Source organism: Felis catus, chromosome D4 (genome assembly GCF_018350175.1).
Source record: "Felis catus isolate Fca126 chromosome D4, F.catus_Fca126_mat1.0, whole genome shotgun sequence".
Classification (NCBI taxonomy): Eukaryota; Metazoa; Chordata; class Mammalia; order Carnivora; family Felidae; genus Felis; species Felis catus.
In genome coordinates this window covers 7,480,263-7,499,317 of record NC_058380.1, presented here as the reverse complement: position 1 = coordinate 7,499,317, position 19,055 = coordinate 7,480,263, and the positions used below count along the sequence as shown (strand labels likewise).

At 44.9% G+C, this 19,055-nt stretch overlaps 1 protein-coding gene and 1 non-coding gene across 9 annotated transcripts in view; one reads left to right on the top strand and one right to left on the bottom strand.

Annotated features, from left to right (window-relative positions):
* The window catches only part of GLIS3 (GLIS family zinc finger 3), a 547,835-nt gene that overhangs the window by 246,354 nt on the left and 282,426 nt on the right, over positions 1-19,055 (bottom strand). The window lies entirely within an intron of this gene.
* Positions 14,758-14,864, top strand: LOC111557640. Its single transcript, XR_002737878.2, has one exon. It is a non-coding gene; the product is annotated as a U6 spliceosomal RNA (small nuclear RNA).

The window sequence follows — 19,055 nt, the reverse complement described above, 5'->3', positions numbered from 1 at the left end:
TCTCTCTCTCTCAAAATATATAAACATTTTTAAAAAACTCATCCTGAGAGTTTTATAAAAACCATACAAACTCATCCATCACAAAGCAAGATAGAATACAATATCAAGAAACAGACCTGAAAAGGAAAAGCAACAAATGGGTAGCATTTCCCCGCCTTGGTAACGCCCTTTTAGGCAGAGAGTGAAGCCAACAGCTCTTGCAACATAAAAGATAGAGCTCAACATATACTCTCCTGCTGGATCATCCAGTCATCTCAGATGCTAGAGAAGGCCAGGCAAAGCTAGGCAGGGATGCCTTCTCTAATCATGGAAATAGTCCCCTCATCCTCTACTTCCAGTTCTGAGCCTCTCTCAGGGCTTCTTTATTCTATGGGCTGTTTCCAAGCTACTCAGCTTCCGTGTTGGAGTTCACCTCAATGATATTTAGGCTTGACCATTTTCTGAACGTAGGCTCACGCACAACTCCAATCCCTCAAAGATGGACCGCTCGGTGCTATTCACGACCACTGCACAGTTTGGGCTATTATGAAAAGGGTCAAGCCATGAAGTCGTTAGTTGATCACTGCACAAGGACCAACATACAATGTTCCCACATGGAGAGCGGGTAGAGTTTCAGGGAGGGTCCATTCTTTCCGGACAGTGGAGTCAGAATGTCTTCAATCCATCAATGATGTTTGGGCAATAGTGGGTTAATTTTCAGGGAACAGAAAGAGTTTTCTATAAAACTTACAGGGACATTTTAAATAGCCACTACTGAGCTATCGAGATTTAGTTCCTATGTATGAAATACATTCGGTGTAAATAAAACATGACATTTTTTTCTCTTTACAATTTACTGAGAAGTCCAGCCAAGCATGAACTTTTTTTATGACATCCTGCTTATTACAGAGATTTCTACACATTACAGAGAACTGGCTTTCGAGACAGGACTGTACCTTCTTGTTGTGGTATCACTGTGCAGTTGATCTGATTATTTCGTTTCTCTCTTCTATAAAAGTAGAGTGGATTCAACAAGAGAACCCGGTGGGGCGCCTGGGTGGCTCATTCGGTTGAGCATCCAACTTCGGCTCAGGTCATGATCTCGCGGTTTTTGAGTTCGAGCCCCGCATCAGGCTCTGAGCTGTCCAGCTTGGAGCCTGGAGCCTGCTTCGGATCCTGCGTCTTTCTCTCTGCCCTTTCCCTACTTGTTCTCTCTCTCTCTCTCTCTCTCTCTCTCTCTCTCTCAAAAATAAATAAACATTAAAAAAAATCATTTTACAAAGAGAACCTGGTGATATACATGAGCAGCCTAACAAAGCTACACGCATCATTTTATAGCTCACATATAGCCCCAAATAGAACTGAAAGCCCAAATTAGTAGTAAAATAACTCTTAAATAAAAGCATATGCTTTAGCCACAGAGCATGGTGTGTGTAGTCATAATCCATTTTTGCTTGGGTTTATTGCTTTGTTTTTTTCAAATATTGGCCCCTGAAGTAAGTGCTTTTCTCTCTCTTTTTTAAATGGCTGCCAATCTCAAATTGGAAACCAGCTTTATAACCCTGTAGCCACTACATTCCTGCTCTACACCTGTTCCTCTAATACCTACCACCTGACTTCTATAGTACAGTAGAGACAGAGATACATTCGTCTGCAACAATTTACAAGAATGATCACTACAGTCGGGCTTGCATGAGAGCACTGATGGGTAACATTCATCTACATACAGGATGCTTAAAGCAGTGGCTCTCAAATCTCATGTACTCCCACATCACCTGGGGCTACGTTACACCTTCCGATCGTCAGGTCTCACACCTCCCAAGCTTCAGATTCGGAAGATCTCGGATGGGGCTCAGAATTTTGAGTAAGCACTCCCGCCACTCTGAAACATCCACGAGCTACCATACTTTGGGACCCACTTGTAAAAGGAGCCCGCCTCTCCATTCCCAGGCTTAAAGAGCTGATCCATAGACCCTTGTGGTATGACAAGGGCAGAACTGGCTGGGAGATACAATACATAGCCACAAAGCAGAAACTCAGGATGGTCCCCCCAGCCCTGACCAGGACTTACCAGGTACAGGGTAACATAACACAGTGGTGGACAGTGTAAGTCATGGTCAGGCTGCCTGGGTTCAAATCCTCCCTAGTTAAGGACTTAACTTCTCTCTACTTCAGTTTCTTAGTCTCTGATGTGGGAATAATAATGAGTATCTACCTTAAAGAATTAATGGGGAGTTCCAATAAATGAAAACATGCACAGTATACAGAGCAGCACCTGGCACCCAGGAAGTGTTTAGTGATGGGTCCGTACGTATCTGATGTGTTTTACAGAAACCCCTGCTTACGATGCAGAACACAAAATAGTTACTGACAAAGTAACTCACAGAATCCCATTATACAAACTGAGCGCCAAAGTGTGGGTGTCCAGTTTTGTTCACTGAACTTTGTACAAGGAGTGTGCGGCAATCCTTTCTTCCCACTCTCTAGCATTTCTTTGTCTCTACCTCCCCTCTAGCTGGCTATCTCCTCCTTCCTTCTCAACCCAGGGGGTTAGGGTCTTCTTGACAATTTACTGTCGAGCTATACCCAGGCTGGGGACAGTCAACGTTGTGAACCAGGAAGTCTCTAGAGAAGCAGGGTCATTTCCAAGTGGGTCCCCAAACCACGCTTTGATTTGAGGTTGGAACAGCGCCCCACCTAAGCCATGATGTGGTATCCTCATCACCTGGGCTTTGTCACAGAAATTCTAGGAATTTAGTTATCTTTCTGAACACTTCCTTTCTTATTAGCCTTTTGTGGCTCATATGCCTCTGAAAACACTCAAGTTCTCCTCCTCATAGTACTTTCTAGATATTGCCAAACCCCACCATCTTGGGAGACTCAGCCACATCCCTGTTGTCCATCTCTTCAGTTGTCAATCTCTAAACTCTTTCCGTCCGTTGTCAGATTTGGTGATTCTACCCAACTAATTACATCCTCTTGTGACTCTATATTTTATAAAGTGATCCCTTATTACAACAAAGATTTATTTTGTTTTCCCTATTCCAATCATTTGGAAATGCCATGAAGAGCCATGTTTGGGGCCCTATCCCTGTTCCAAGATCTCTTCTTAGGTGGCATTTGTTTAAATCATCAACACAGGACCCAGTTATATGTCAGTCACCTGGTCCTAGCCACCTATGTCACCAACAGAGCAACCGTGATCTCGGTAAATGGGATTTTGCTTCCATTTGGTCCATCAGGCATTTTCACCAAACCACAGAATCTACCGCTAACGCCAGTCTAAGAAGGATCATCGACTGCAAACTTCTGGACTTTCCATATACAGAAACTTAAGTTCTTATTTAAGAGACTTGCTTACAGTCATACAGTCAGGGGGCAGCTTCCAGTTTCCTGGCTGTTCCAGTAATTTTTCTGCCTATGCATTGCCCAGTGAAGATATAAAAGACATATTCGTCAACAAATGTAGTTGACACATGATGAGGATGTGTCTTTTACCTAAAAACATAATTGGACTTTCTTCTCATGTTGTTAAACTTTCTTCCTCATCATCACTTATACTACCTGCCGGGTACCCCATAGTACAACCAATCTCCCATTCTTGAACATTTCTGGTTTCTACGAAATTAAAAAAAAAAATTGTCAGCAACTTTGAAAATTAATACCCTCATAGTTAAATCTCTATGCAGAACCATGAAAAATTCGTAAGGATAAATTCCTAGAGGTAGAACTGCTAAGACAAAAAGTATGCACGGTCTCGAGCCTTCCAGCAGCTGCCGACAAACTGAGAACTGTATTTACAAGAGACACTAACATACTGGAAGGTGTCCAGAGGATGACAACCGAAATGTCTATTCAACACGTCCTCCAGGCAGGCTGAAGGGGTTGGGTGCACCTAGAATTCTTAGGGAGGGAGCCTAATTCCCTCCAAAGGGAAAGGACTATTGTTTTCTTGTCTACTTCTATGTTTCTCATTTAAGGCTGATTCAACAATATCAGAGGAAACCTTGGGGGAAAGTGGGTTCCTGTGCCAGTTGTTAAGCTCCTACCTCTCAGCTTCTGTGCTGTGCTTTGTGATGCTGGGGCTGGGGACCTGCAGCCACACCCCGCCTTTGCCGGGCTGGTCTGGGGGCCCCCCCATTGGCCTCCACCTACAGGAGCACCAGAGGAAAACCCCAAGAAGGAGAAAGGCTGGCTCCTTCCACATTCCTCTGTCCCCTCCAGCATCTCCCCAGGAACAGTCCCCCATCTTGGCAGCCGCGTGATTACACTTTGAAGTTTTTCCAGGGCTCTTGGGACCAGCCTCATGAGCGCACTTTCCTCCTCAGAGACCTGGTTCCCAGCTCTTCCCTGGGACGCTTTCCTGAGCTCCTCAGTTCTCATCACTCTGACTTCTTCTCCTTGCCCCCATCTCCAGGGGTGACAGCTGCTTCGTCCTCCTCTGTACCTTTTCATTCCCCTAATACCCAGTTAACAATTCTATAGGATGGATTCTCTCTGTTAAAATGACTGGTGGGATTCCGGGTCTTTAGTGGGCCCTGGCTGATACAGTTTCCCTATCGCTGGGGCTGGTAAATCCAGAAGCATTTCCCTCACATCTAGAACATAGTAAAGGAAATTCCTGAACGGAGAGAAAGTTAAACCAGGTCAGCCATCTTAAAAGTCTTTTTGTCAATGAAATCCTTTTCACAAATACAGCCTTGGGCCAAACTCAATATATATAAAAGCACAGGTGCTTTGGCTAAATTGTGAGCCTGCAGCATCCTGCCCCTTACCTGCCTGGCCCCACCCCCTGCCTGCAGCTTCTCCAGAGCCCTGCCCCCACCTTCCCCGCCCACATCCTTCTGTGAAACTCTTGGGTTCAGTGGAACCCTGTCTGGCAACCACTCATCTATACAACTTGAGTTCTCTTCCAAATCTTATGATTCTATAACTAGGTAATTCTTCTTGCACGGTCCCAGGGCTCTCTGGACATCTGCGCGGCCCCAGTAATAGCTCAAGCAAAACACAAGATCTCAGCCACGCACATAACTGTCCCATCCACAGCCCCATCTTCCGACCACAAAAGGAAACCCAGAAGAATCACTGTGTCACTGCCATCCCTACCGTTAAGAATACGTCAGCGTCTTTCATTACAACTGTCCTTCTTTCAGAGGTTTCTAACATGATTTTAAAAATCTGCTCCAGCTTGAAGTTTGGCATGAGAGTTCTTGGCTCCTCTTTCTTTCAGTGAAGCCACTAAAAGTGTGTTTAGCTACTTCAGAGCTCAGAGAGAGCCTTGACAGTCCTGAGTAAGAGAAATCTCAAATTGGAAATGCCTCCTTCCCACCCCACAAATCCATTAAGCTTCCTTTTCTTAAAAAAAAAAAAAAAAAAACAATGTCCAGGCTATTCGCTGAACATGTAGCTTTTCTTTTTCAATTGTTAAATTGAATCAGGTCTTGGTGATACTCACACTCTTCAAACATGAAAGAGTTTAATGCAAACAAGATATTTCACATTAGAGGTGGTTTTCCTGTATCCATCTTCCACGATAGCTAGGTTTTCCACTTATGTCTTTATCTTCTTTGATCCCCCGAAAATGGGGTCATATTGCTTTTGAAGCAAATCCCAAATATTTCGCATAGGTGATATTTATGACGTGCAGATACTTTCTTCTTTGTGCCTTCTCAACGACTGACAACAAAGGGGGTAAGTGAGAAGTGTCAGAATTATTCCCTCTTCACAGAAGAAAAGATGAAAGTCCAGAGAACTTGACTTGTTTAAAATCCTGGTCAAAGCCTGACTAGGAAGTAGATGGCCTCGATGCCTGCCCTGTGCTTGCTCTGAAAGGCAGGCTGCTCTCGCAAACTCCTGAAGCACATGCAAAGCAGGGCGAAGCCAGCGAGAAAGGGAGGCCACCCGATCCAGAACCGTCTGCAGACCTGGAGGGCCTTGTTCCACTGATGGGGTTTCCCTCTCCAGGAAAGTTCCTCTGTTCCTCTGCTTTGGGGACACAGTTCAGGTCACAACCTGGAAAATACCTTCATCCCCAAGCCTGTCCTCAGTGCCGGGAAGAGCCTGGGCTCTGGAGAAACCCGGAGAAGCCAGGACTGAAATCCTAGCTCGACCACTCTGAACCAGGGTCAGAAGAGGTTCCTCCTCTGATACACACATAAAACAAAAACAAAAATCAAACAAAAAAAATCCAACCCACTACCTCAAAAGGTTTCTGCGATCATGAAAAAAAAAAATCCAACACACAAGAGAAATTCAATAAACCGTAGCTACTGATAAGCAAATATAAACATTGTCCCCCAACACACACGCAAAAAAAAAAAAAAAAAACAAAACAAAAAGGAAAGAAAAAAAGAGAAGAAAAAAAGAGAAAGGTAGGTATTTGACAGATATCTGTTGATAAAAGAGGAGATACTATGAGTACTGTCCTTCCTAAAAGATGAAAAATATGCACGATCGTTTAAGACTACAAATAAGGATCCATCTGGAAAAATACTGTTGTAAAAGTGTGCAGGAATCTGTCAGCTGGTGAGACCCAGTGACTCTGGACTCGCTGGGCCACTCCGCAACCTGGCTTTGCGATTCAGCCAGTGACTGAGTGCTATGAGTCCCAAACCCTCCTATCCTTTCTTCCAATTCCAAGATGCCTCACCTGTTAGTTTACCCATTTATTTTTCCAATATTCTTGCATTCTTGAGCATCTCCCAAGCATTGTGTTAGGCACTGGGGATACAGAAGAAAGTAAACCAAGGCTCAGTCTAGAATAAGCTGTGAGGCATTCATCTCAAATATACAATTTAAGGGGCCTCGAAAAACAGTAATCAAAATAAGTAACATTTTGGCGCAATACCTTCAATAATCAACATCAATACAAAAGAGCCCACGATAAACAAAATATCAAAATTTTAGGTAACGACAATATCATGAACAGGTTGTGCTGATCCATACTGGAGCTGGGGCAAAAGGAAAAATCAGGGGGCGCCTGGGTGGCTCAGGCGGTTGAGCATCTGACTTTGGCTCAGGTCATGACCCCATGGTTTGTGAGTTCGAGCCCCACGTCGGGCTCTGTGCTGACAGCTCAGAGCCTGGAGCCTGCTTCAGATTTTGTGTCTCCCTCTCTCTCTGCACCTCCCCCACTCATGCTCTATCTCTCTCTGTCTCTCAAAAATAAATAAACATTTGAAAAAAAAAAGGAAAAATCAGGAATACTGATTCTGTCCTATTTTAAGACTACAAACAAGGATCCATCTGGAAAATTTTGATATTTTGTCCAACATGGGTTTCTTGGTATTAATATTGATTACTTCAAATATTACAGTAAAATATTCTTTACTTGGATGAATGGGGTTCTGGCATCCCCTTAGATTTCTGACTCTAATCTTGGCCCTAAATAAGACGCATCTTATAGTCAGCTGAAACCTGAAATCCCACTGAGTCACCAACAGAAGCAATCTAAAGGCATCGAGGATGTATTAGGGATGTCAAGGCTGAGAAAGATCAAGTGGGGAGGCCCGCGGCACAAGGCTGGTCAGCAGTGCCACCCAACGCCAGGCCTTCTGTTGGATCTTCTTTGCCATTCACGGCCCCTGTACACACGCAGGTCCACAAACCAACCAGAGTCCCACAGCCAGGCTCTGTGGAGCATTTTTCCAGCCTTGGCCGGCTGGCTCTCGGTCATGACGCCAGAGTCTGCTCCAAGACTGAGTGACCGAGGCCGCCACGGTTCCCGTAGCTGCGCCTGGGTTACACAATGAGCTTCATGTTCAATCCAAGTCCAAACGCTCAAATCCCAACACAGCACCAAGGATCGCCACGCTACGCGGGAACATGACTGCCAGACTCAACTGGTATAAACGTGACCTGCTTGATTTCTTCTCAAAATATTCTAAGGCATCCAGTTCCTCTCTCCCAGGCTTCTCCAGGCAGGGCTTTGCCCCTTCTGCCCTAACCACATTCAACTCTTTCTACTCTGTGGCACGTTCCTGCTATAAGCAAGTACACCTCTGGGGACAGAGGCTGTCGGCTTGCACCGTATCAGACTACATTCCCCGGCCTCCCTTGCACCTGCATTTGGCCATGCGCCTCCTTTGTAGCCGACGAAGTAGGAACAGTAGGGACTGTTTTCAGACCTCCCATATGCAATCCTCTTTTCCTTGGCTCCTCATCCGGCTAAACAGAGAGAGCACTGTAGGCTTCCAGGGTAAAGGAGCCAAGGCGGGTAGAGCATGGGTCCCTGGATGAGTGTACGAAAAGCGCCCAACTAGATGGAAATAAACTTTCATTGGAAACTCAAAAGTGAGCCCGTTGAGATTTGGGGGTCTCTCATAGCAACTAGCTTATCCTAACATACTTCCCCAACTAGACTGCAAACTTTTCACTGGCTGGCTCTGTATCTGACGCACCTCTGTATTCTCAACAGTGAGCACACCCAGTAGGTGTGCAACACAATCCTGTGGCAATTAGCCACCTGTATTTCCTTCTTGAAGCTATTGTAAAAAAGTGCCTCCGCCACCATTACCGGCAGAATGACTAACGACGAATTGCTCTCTGTCTCTTTATGCTGAAAATGAAGGCACAATATTCCTAGGAACCCCTGTTAATTATGATCACTAAATAGAATGGTTCATGCTTCTTAAATGCCCCTTCATAATCAGCTAATAATCTAAATATAAACAAACATACAATAGCAGAGGATGGAGTCAGAGTGGGAGCCCCAGACACGTACTTGAGTTTTCCTCTGGAAAGATCTTTACTGCACTATAGTGTCTTAGGATATGTTTCTGCTCTGTGCATATCACAGCTGACATCTTGTCAAAACCAAGGGAAATAATTGCATCCCCGGGTAAGAGTATCATGCAGGCAGCAATTTAAATGTGGCACGGCTTATCAGCACCGATTTACTAACATCTTACTGTATATAACCACGTGTGGTAGGAGAAAACTTATACATCCTTACCAAGATTTAGGCATGAAAACAAAATCTGTTATGCCTCCAATTCAAAAGAAGAAAGAACAAAGGAAAAGGGCATGAAATAAGCTGTGTGTCTTCCTCTTAGGAACAAACTTTTAAAGAAATCTAAATCCTGGTCTGCTCACCTTCGTTTGAGTTGGGTGGACAAGACATAAGCCAGTCTGCTCAGGTCTTGAGGGAGAAGAAAAACAACCCATCTTATGAGCTTATTAAGCCAAACACCTCAGCAAGCCGCAGGCATGCTACTCATTTATTACACAAAACCGAAATCTTCTGACAGTCCATAATTATGTGCTGAGAACTCTAATGAATAACTCCGCATCAGAAGGATTCACCAAACTTTGATCAGTGTCCCGAGAGACAGCGGGTCAAGATCAACCTTGAAATCTGATTTACATCACCCGTCCCCATCTAGCATTCTAAAACCACTGGGGTTTTTTTGTTGTTGTTGTTGTTGTTGTTTTTTAGCTCTCCATTCTTCACCTGGGTATATTTTGAAAACATAATTTTGTCAAACATCCTAGAGCAATTATAAAAAAACGTTAGTAGTCGCCTGTGAAACAGACTTAAGGCAGAATTTATATAACTTCCCATATGTAATTCTCCATACCTTTTTGATCCTAGGGCCATGATCATAAAAAAGTCACATTTTAGGGCTCAATGCTATATTAGATTAGATGGGTAACTAGCTATAATTTTGCATCCGGTCCTCTGCAAGTGACCAAGGTTTTGGTTTGAAGTAGTGATGTGTTTCAAATGAGCAGTCCACACACCCTTTTCTCTATTCCCTTTGGTTTTAAGACATATGAAGCAGCAAACAGAAATCTGATTTAACTGAAGCTAAATAATCCAGAAAAGGAATAGAGCACATGCTGAGGGTTTTCATCAACAATTTGGTGCAGATGACAGGGGTGTATGTGTGGTGGTGGGGGGCGGTGCATGCTAAATGAAAACACAACTGCCTTATGGACTTTCTTAGTAGGGCTAGAGAAGGAATGGTAAAACACACACACACACACACACACACACACACACACACACACACACACAGGCCACCACCCCTAATTGCTGCATTTAAGGCAGACATCACTAATCAATACCACACTCTTTCCAACTGAGCCAATCAGTCTATCATCCCTACCCTCAGCCCTCTCGGTACCTGCTACCAGACCTGTGGAACTGAAATACTAAGTGAAATCCAGTTTCCAGCTCTGAATCTGTCCAATTACTAATCAATGTTTGAAATGGAGAAGACATTAGGGTTGCTCAGAGCCCCCTCCATTTACAGGTAAAGAAAATGAGCAATGGAGATGTTAATTGACTTTTCAAAGGGCACACAGCCAAGCCACAAGGATTTTTTCCAGTGAAATCTCTAGACTGCTAACATATTCTTCCTTGGGATGATTTATACCATTGAAGACACGTACAAGTTTTCAGAGTAAAGGGATTTGAGGAAAAAAAAATGCAGTGTGTTTTAGAAACCTAGCCAAACAAACAAAACTCCACTGCACAAAGTATAAGGAGAGCTATAAAATCACTCTCAGCCTTGAAATTGATGCAAGACGATTAGTAAAGCTTACTGGAGACCCTTGTCTCAGATATCCTTTGCCTACGTCGACAATTTCTGGTCTCACCTGCTACTTCGCGCCGGAATACAGGAGAATGCACAAAGAAATTACCTCTAGAGAAAGAGAGCGCCTCTGTTTGACCACTCTGGGTTCACAGCCATTTGCACCATGGTCACATCTGATCTCCCACCTCTCTCCGCGGGGTCAAAGTCACTCGGGGCCCAGTTACCACTCAAAGTCCAAGGTCAGGTTTTTAAGAACAAAACAAAACTTTTCCAGGCCCAGTTTAATAAAGGTTACTCTGTGTTTGGGGCTTAGTAGCCTTGAAAACTCAGCAAGGAGTCCCTCTGGGAAGAGAGACAACTCTGAACCCCTCAAAACCTGTGATCTAACATCCCTGTCATCTCTCTCTCTCTCTCTCTCTCTCTCTCTCTCTGTCTCTCTCTCACACACACACACACACACACACACACACACACGACCCACCATCTTGGGGGCTCTCTAAATGTGAAGAACCCCTCGCGAGAAAGGTATGCGCGCGGAGAGGGAAAGACAGTGGCCGACTGCTAATGCTGCGAAAGCCAAAAGCCTCCAGCAGGTTCTCCGCGGTGGAGGAGACACAGCCACGGGGAAGGACTTCCCACAAGGAGCCCGGGAGGAAGCAGCTGGGGAGGGGGTGGAGGTGGGTGACAGAGACGTGGAGCCAGAAACGGAGCTGTGAGGAAGAAGGGGAAAAAAGGCTGAGCAGCCGAAAGCCGGTGGTTAAAATAACTCGTGCTAACAGAGTGTTCTTTGTTACCATACACTGCTCCTTGTTATCACACATTACAGAAAGTTACGAACAACAGAAGCGCGCCACTCACTCCAACCGCTCCTGCAGCCCGGGGCTCTGGTGACCCGAGGGACCCCCTGGCTTCCCCCCGGGGGGAGGTGGCTGCTGTGTCCAGAAGGCCCTGTGGGGACCTCGGCAGTCAGCCACCCGGCTCCCCGCACCGGCCGGAAGCTTCTCCGCGGCCTGGCCTCGTCTCTTCCCCGCGGCGCGGTCCGTGCGGGTCAGGACGGCGCGGACACGGTCGGTCCCGTGGGGGACAACAGGTGACTCGGCGAGCTTTACGGGCAAAGGGAGGCACAACTTTCCCGGGGGAATCAAAAAGCCCAGAGAAAATGATCTCATGTGGGTTTAGGCACAGAATTAGACGCTCCGCAGCCAACGGAGCAAACAAAACGGCTCGCCTGTGAAGGCAGCGGGAAGGCACAGCCCGGGTTCGGGGCCAGGCACGGACGCCCCGGGGTGGGGGCTCTGAACAACCTTCTCCCTCTCCCCGCCTCCATCACCGGCTTCCTAGACTGAGGAGACGGCAGGGGCAGGAGAGCCCCCCCACCCCGGCCCATCCTCTGCCCGGGCTGCCCGCGTCAAGGCCAAAGGAGCCAGGCCCACCCCTCCACACACCCCCCCCACCCCCGCTCCCTGCAAGGCCTCCCACTCGGGCCTTTCTTTCCCCGCCACACCGGTCATGTGTGCCCCTACAAGTCACCGCGTCCTTCGGGCGCCTGGGGGGCTCAGCCGGTTAAGCATCCACCTGTCGGTTTCCGCTCAGGTCATGATCTCACAGTTCATGAGTTCGAGCCCTGCGTCAGGCTCTGAGCCGACAGTGCGGAGCCTGCCTGGGATTCTCTCTCTCTGCCCTCTCTCTCTGCCCCTTCCCCGCTTGCACTCTGTCTCTAAATAAATAAACAAACTTAAAGCAATGTTATAGATGTCAACTCGGCCGCTCTCTTTGTGTCTCCACTCGACTTCTCGCAGCAGTGGTCAGACGCTAAGAAGCACTTTCTCCCTGCTCAGACGCCCGCCGCGGCCCTATTCTAGACCGTGTCCCATCCGCCTGTATGATCGATCACTTTTCCTCTATCGCTGATGGCTTTTTATACGTCCACCGCTCAAGTCTTGATGTTTTCTCATGGTTGCCTTTTCTTCTCGTCTCTTACTTCTGCACCATGAGAGTGTGGTTTCTCACTAGACGGCAGGCTCCTTCGGCACAGAGACTGTGTCTAGCTCACTCGTCTCTGACTTCCTCTTAGCAGGTGCACGAATCCTGAAACAGGAGCGTGCCTGATCCCTTCCTGTCATCATCAGAGCGTGTCATATGTCCCTCTATGGGATCTCTCAGGTGCGTTTCCTCGTCATTCCCACTGCCACCTTCTCATTTCATCCTGTCCAGGTGACAGCCAGGGTTATAACCTAACTGATCCCCGCACCTGTACATCCTCCCCTGTCGTTCCACACATCTAGAAGCGGAACATCCTTCTGAAGACAGATACGCCTCACCTCCCTCCCAACTCCTTCAACCTCTTCCCTTCACCCTGACACGGGATGAATGATGTCCAAATTTTGCAGGATGAGAAATTCGGTATTCTTGATAATTTGGCCTCAACCTCCCGATGTTATCTGCCACTGCACATATCCTACACCCTACCCCTACTGACACACTCAACATAGATTTCCAGCCTTCTCTTTCTTTGAGCATATGGTTCTTTGGGCCAAAGATTTACTTACCTACCCCCCAGTCCCCACATCCCCGAGTTTCATGGTCTCTGTGAAGCGGCCCCAGCCCCACCCGAGAGTGGGGAGTCATTCGTCCCGTCCCTGGGTTATCAGAACACTTAGCCCATATCTCCATTATACCACAGAACATGTTATAGACTAAGTAATATCTTCACGTGTACCAGACTGTGAACTCTCACAGATCAGAACCCTAGTCTTGGTGTTCCCAGTCCTTAACACAGCACCTGGCACATTCGACAAAGTTTAATACACTGGGTTGAAGTCAATGAAACTTCGAAAGAATCTATCAGCAACACATCTTCAGCAATTAATCACACACAGGAAATTGTGAAAAGTGGGTGTCTCTAGAGAGAAAAAAAAATGACGGAACGTGTTAAGAGACAGACTTACTTTCCACTGCATATCCCTTTAATGAGTTTTGGACTTTTTACCACATGTGTACTATTTTCCAACACACTCAGAGGAGGTGTTACAGTATGTGCCCAGCACTGTGCATAAGGAGGCTTTTAGGCACCATGGAACAACTCCACTAACCAAAGAAATTCATGAACGTGGGGTAACTTCTGTGTAGATTTTCTATTTGCCCACCCATGCCCACAGAGCCGTGATGTTGTTCAGTTGCTGAGTTCTGTGCTGCCTGATAACAGAATGATTTATGGACACGTCCTCTCTCCTGGATCATGAGCCCCTGGAAGGCAGAGACCTTCCCCTCCTCCCCTCCATGGCCTCTACCAGCTCCTAGTGTAATGCTCTTCACACACTTGGCCATCAACTTGCAACTGTTGAGTTAAAAACACAGCGAAGTTTGGGGCACCTGAGTAGCTCGGGGCACATGGGGCACCTGGGGTTCGTTGAGCATTCGACTTTGGCTCAGGTCATGATCTCACAGCTCGTGAGTTCGAGCCCCACGTTGGGCTCTGTGCTGACAGCTCAGAGCCTAGAGCCTGCTTCAGATTCTCTGTATCCCTCTCTCTCTGCCCCTCCTCCACTCGTGGGCTGTCTGTCTGTCTCTCTCTCTCTCTCTCTCTCTCTCTCTCTCAAAAAAAATAAATAAATAAACATTAAAAATTTTTCAAAGAAAGTACGGCATAGTTGCAAATTTGAAAGAAAAGCAATAATGATATTAGTTTGCAGCTAATAATCCGTGTTAAGCCACGGCAAGGAAAAAAAAGGCTAAAATACTGCTAATAGATAACAGCAATAAATAGTAGGTTTACTATGGTCACACTGAATATAGAGCTAGAATAGCTATAGAAACGTATTGTATTTTGTCATTCCTTATTTAGGTCATGGATTGATATATATTATTCCTTCTCCACTTACGCTAGCAAAACAAGTATTATCCTTTTATGTGAGAGACTTGAATACACACACAGCCACAACCGTCCAGAGCCACTGCTCAGGAGATGAGAAAAAGTTCTGAGATGAAAGAGGGAAAAAGGAAAAGGGGCTCTGAGATGATATCCTTATAAACAAAATAGGACAACAATCAGCAATTTCCAGATAGATCGAAACCTAACTCCCCTGGGGAAAATAGTCCAACCAAATCCTTTAGTGCCTGGGAAGCAGTCTGAAAGCCGCCTGCCGTGAAAAAGAACAAAACACACAGGATGTACACTCCATCCTCACAAAGCCGAAGGGACAGTCATATCGACAATCACATTAGAAGTCAGAAAGCAGTGATCACTTCAACAGCACATCCACTAACACTGGAACGATACGCAGAAGATCAGCATGGCTCCTGCACGAGGGTGACACAGAAAAGTTAGAAAACAATAGGAAATTTAAGGGAAAAAAAATACAACAACACAGGGTTCATCTAAGTGAGATGAATGTGTACCGAACGCCAAACACAGAAATACTCGGTATCCGCGTGCCTACGTGAGACAACAGATTACCAGCGCCCCAGCCCGTCACGTAGCCCAAGCCTCACCATTTCCTCCCCTTTCTTCCTCCCTCTCCCCCATCCCACGTAATCGTTCTCTCTGGCCCCTGAACACACCCAGAGATTGATCCAGCTCTGCTTATCCCTTTTTACCACTGTCCATCCTGTATCGTGGTCAGTGACAGCTATATAATCAACCCAATGAACCTCAGGTCACTTGCACAAAGACTCCGCAACCCATTTGCTCTCTAGTCAACTCCACTAGTTGATGCCGCACAAAACACAGCCGACTAGCTAGACCACGTCTGAGCACAGCCTTGTGGATCTGGCTTTGTCCTCTCTCCCCACGCGCCCTAGGAGCATTCTACCTCTCAAAGGGAGAAAGACAAATGAATATGGGAAAGAGAAGATAATAAAAGAGAGGTTAGTGGCATACAGATAACTCCTTCTCAGGTCACTTAGAACAATGACTTTATTGACCTGTCTTCTTTGGAAAGCGAGTATTAGATTTTATTTACCTCTGTAGTCCCGCAGCTTAGCCCAATCAATCATATAAAACATATGCTAAATAAATTGTTGGTGACTCGGTTACTTAAATAAAGGGAAGAGAAAGGTAAGAAAAGGAAATGTTCTCAATTAGTACTCACTGAAGTGAGAAACAAGTAAGGTCAACAGAAGAGAAGCAATTGTAATTCTCCCTTACTTTTCCTGACCTAAGCGTGTCCTGAAGTGATTCAATATGGCGTCTGTCTCTTATACCAAATTTGAAAGGATATTAAAAGTTCATAGGACACATGGCAAAGGAAACAAACAACAAAACAAAAAGACAACCTACTGAGTGAGAAAGATATTTGCAAATGATATATCTGATAAGGAATTCATATCAAAAACTATAAAGGAATTACACAACTCAATTACCAAAAAAAACCCCAAAAATCCAATTAAAAAATAGGCAAAAGACAAGAACAGACATTACCCCAAAGAAGACATCCAGATGGCCAACAGATACACGAAAACATGCTCAACATCACTCATCATCAGGGAAATTCAATTCAAGACCATGATGAGATACCACCTCAGACCAGTCAGAATAGCTAAAATTAAACACACACACACACACACACGCACACAAGAAACAAGAACTGTTGGTGAAGATGTGCAGAGAAAGGAACCCTTGCACACTGTTGATGGGAATCAAACTGGTGAACAGTGTGAGGGTTCTTCAAAAAAATTAAAAACAGAACTACCATATGATCCATAATTACACTACTAGTTATTTACCGAAAGAATATGAAAACACTAATTTGAGAAGATCTATGGTCCTCTATGTTTATTGAAGCATTATTTACAATAGCCAAGATATGAAAGCAACCCAGGTGTCCATCAATGGACTTACTTCTAAGTGAAGTAAAGCCAGTCAGAGAGAAACAAATACCATATGATTTCACTTATACATGGAATTTAAGAAACAAAGCAAATGAACAAAGAAAAATAGAGACGAACAAAAAATAGACTCTTAAATATAGAGAACAAACTGGTGGTTACCAGAGGGGAGGTGGGTGGGGGGATGGGTGAAACAATTTTGGATTGAATTCACCACAGTAAATATTTACTGTGTACCAATTATATATAGGGTTTGTTTCCAAAGCAAGGAGAAAAGAGGTAAATAAGGCTTCTTCTTTCCCTCAAGGATCTCACAATCTAGTATCATGTTCCTTGAAAACTGCAGTGTCTTTTACTACGATGTAAAAAAAAAAAAAATCCCAATGAAATTTCACAATATTTATAAAGTCATACGTCTTTAAGGCCATAGCCAAAAGAGACATACAGTATTCCATTTCAAAAAGCCCAAATACTTTATAGCCAAATCCTACAGAGCCTGCCAATTCAAAGGGCCTCACCCTGAAAGACCCATCTTCATTCCTAAGAAAATGAAATAGACCAGTCTTCGGAAGGAGTTTACTAATGACTTAATTCTGACAAAAACATCCATATCCATATGTCCATGTTAAGAGGAAAAGAAAATCTGATGTTAAGGCTATCCCCCACAACTTCCTTTAAACAAAATCTGTTTGCTACTTTTATTTTTATGGGCTGCTCCCAGAGATTTTGATCTGGGCTAGTTTTTCATGTTTCTTAACCCAAGTATTCATGTCTGTCACACTGCAGTGTGGCTGCTGAAACTCAAGTTATTGGGGATGCATCACTCCATTACACCATGGGGACAGATGCCACCTATGAAACAGCTCTCAGCATCATAAATATATCTCAAAAATTAAAAGTAAAGATGTCTGAAAAGTCTAACCTTGTATAGAGAATAATATTTTTCCCTTCATAAGAGTTTTGAGAGACAACAAATTACATGCATATCTGTATGTGTTTTTACGTTAAAGATAATACACAACTACATGCTTCCATATATAGCTTTAAGAATTCAAGCAATATATGACTAAAGGGGAAAGGAAAACAGATTACTATTTCAAAATTATTGGGGAATTACTGAGGAAGAATACTGCCGAAACATAAAAATATTAAAAACGTAAAACATTAAACTCTCATGTGTCTTCACTAATAAGGTAGTGAAGAGGGAAAAATCCACACTTCCCTGTGACCACAAAGAAGAGTATTTCTTCTTAGTCAGACAAAATAGCACCTCCCCTTATGTGTCATGTCCTTGGCATGAGGGGTGTGACGTCCAAGGACGCCGCTCTTTGTCTGGTCTCGTGTGCCCTGCGTCAGTGAGCGTGGCCCTGTCTGGGCTCCGGGGGACTCCAGGATTCGTACTTCCCATTCCCACCCCACCTGGGCCACGGCACTCCTTCCAGAAACACGCATCAGGTGGAGCTGTCATGCAGACCATCTGTGCCACTGCCACCCTTCTGCAGAGGCCCAGGGCCCTCGCCCTCTTCTGGAAAACACTGCACTTCTCCTTATTGCTGGTTTCCTGCCTAAACCCCCACCAGATCCAAAACTGTGATCCAGGCTTAATCAATATTTGACATGAGTTTAAGAAAACCCTTTAAATTCATTCATGTTGAGGATTATTAAACTGACCCACACTCAACAAAAACAAAACAAAACAAAATAGGACTTTATTAAAGTTGTTGTGGTGTGTCCCAGGAGAACTTGTATTTTAACCTTCTTTGGGACTTTAAAAAAAAAAAATTAGAGAGTCAGGTGAGAGAGACCTAAGAGCAGAAGGCACAAAGAAACCTTCCAAGTTCACTGAACGCACAAGTCTGTCCTGCCTGACGCACTCTGGCTGCCTGGTCCAGGACATGGAAATCAGGCTGGAGGCATTCAGGATGGTTTTCAGGCCAAGGACACTGGAATCAGGCAAGTTTACACTCAAACTGTGGCTCAGTCCCATGACAGCTGCCACAGTAGCAGTGTTTCTCGGCTTCTGCATCTGTAGGGACTGTAATACTGCCTCCCTCACAAGGCACAGGGAGCAGTAGGTAATGACACCTGGCATACACTGTGCCCTCTCGCCGCTCAGCTGGGGTTATTACTGTCACTGACATTCCCGGGACCACCAATGTCATCACTGCAGCCTGTTAGAGTCAATATATTATACTTTCTGGGAAGACAAGTTTCATGCACAGCAGTTATAACCACAAGCTCTGAAGTCTGAGTTCTTTGAACAGTTTATTTAAGATCTCTGGGTCTTAGCTTCCATGCGTGAAAAGGGGATGATGGCATCTATGGAGTTATCGTGAGTGTAGGTAATATGTGTGAAGTGTTTGCAAGAGTTGTATGTAGTAAGCATTTTTTCCACTTAACCTTAGAGTGTCTGAAATTTTTTTAAGAAACGATTTATGATAATAAGCATACAGATAACTTATTGTAAGGTAGGCATTTTGATAAGCTACATGCATCCACACCCATTTAGGTACACATGTGTACTGTATGTGTATTTAATTAGCCTCATTTACAGATGAGAAAACTGAGGCACAGAGTATGGAAGCAACATAGCTGAGTGGCAGAGTCATGATTTAAACCCAGGCAGTCTGGCTCTGGGCCCCATGTACTTAATCACTATGCTGTGCTGCCTTAAAAAATGTTGAAACAATGAATGAATGTTCCTGCTGG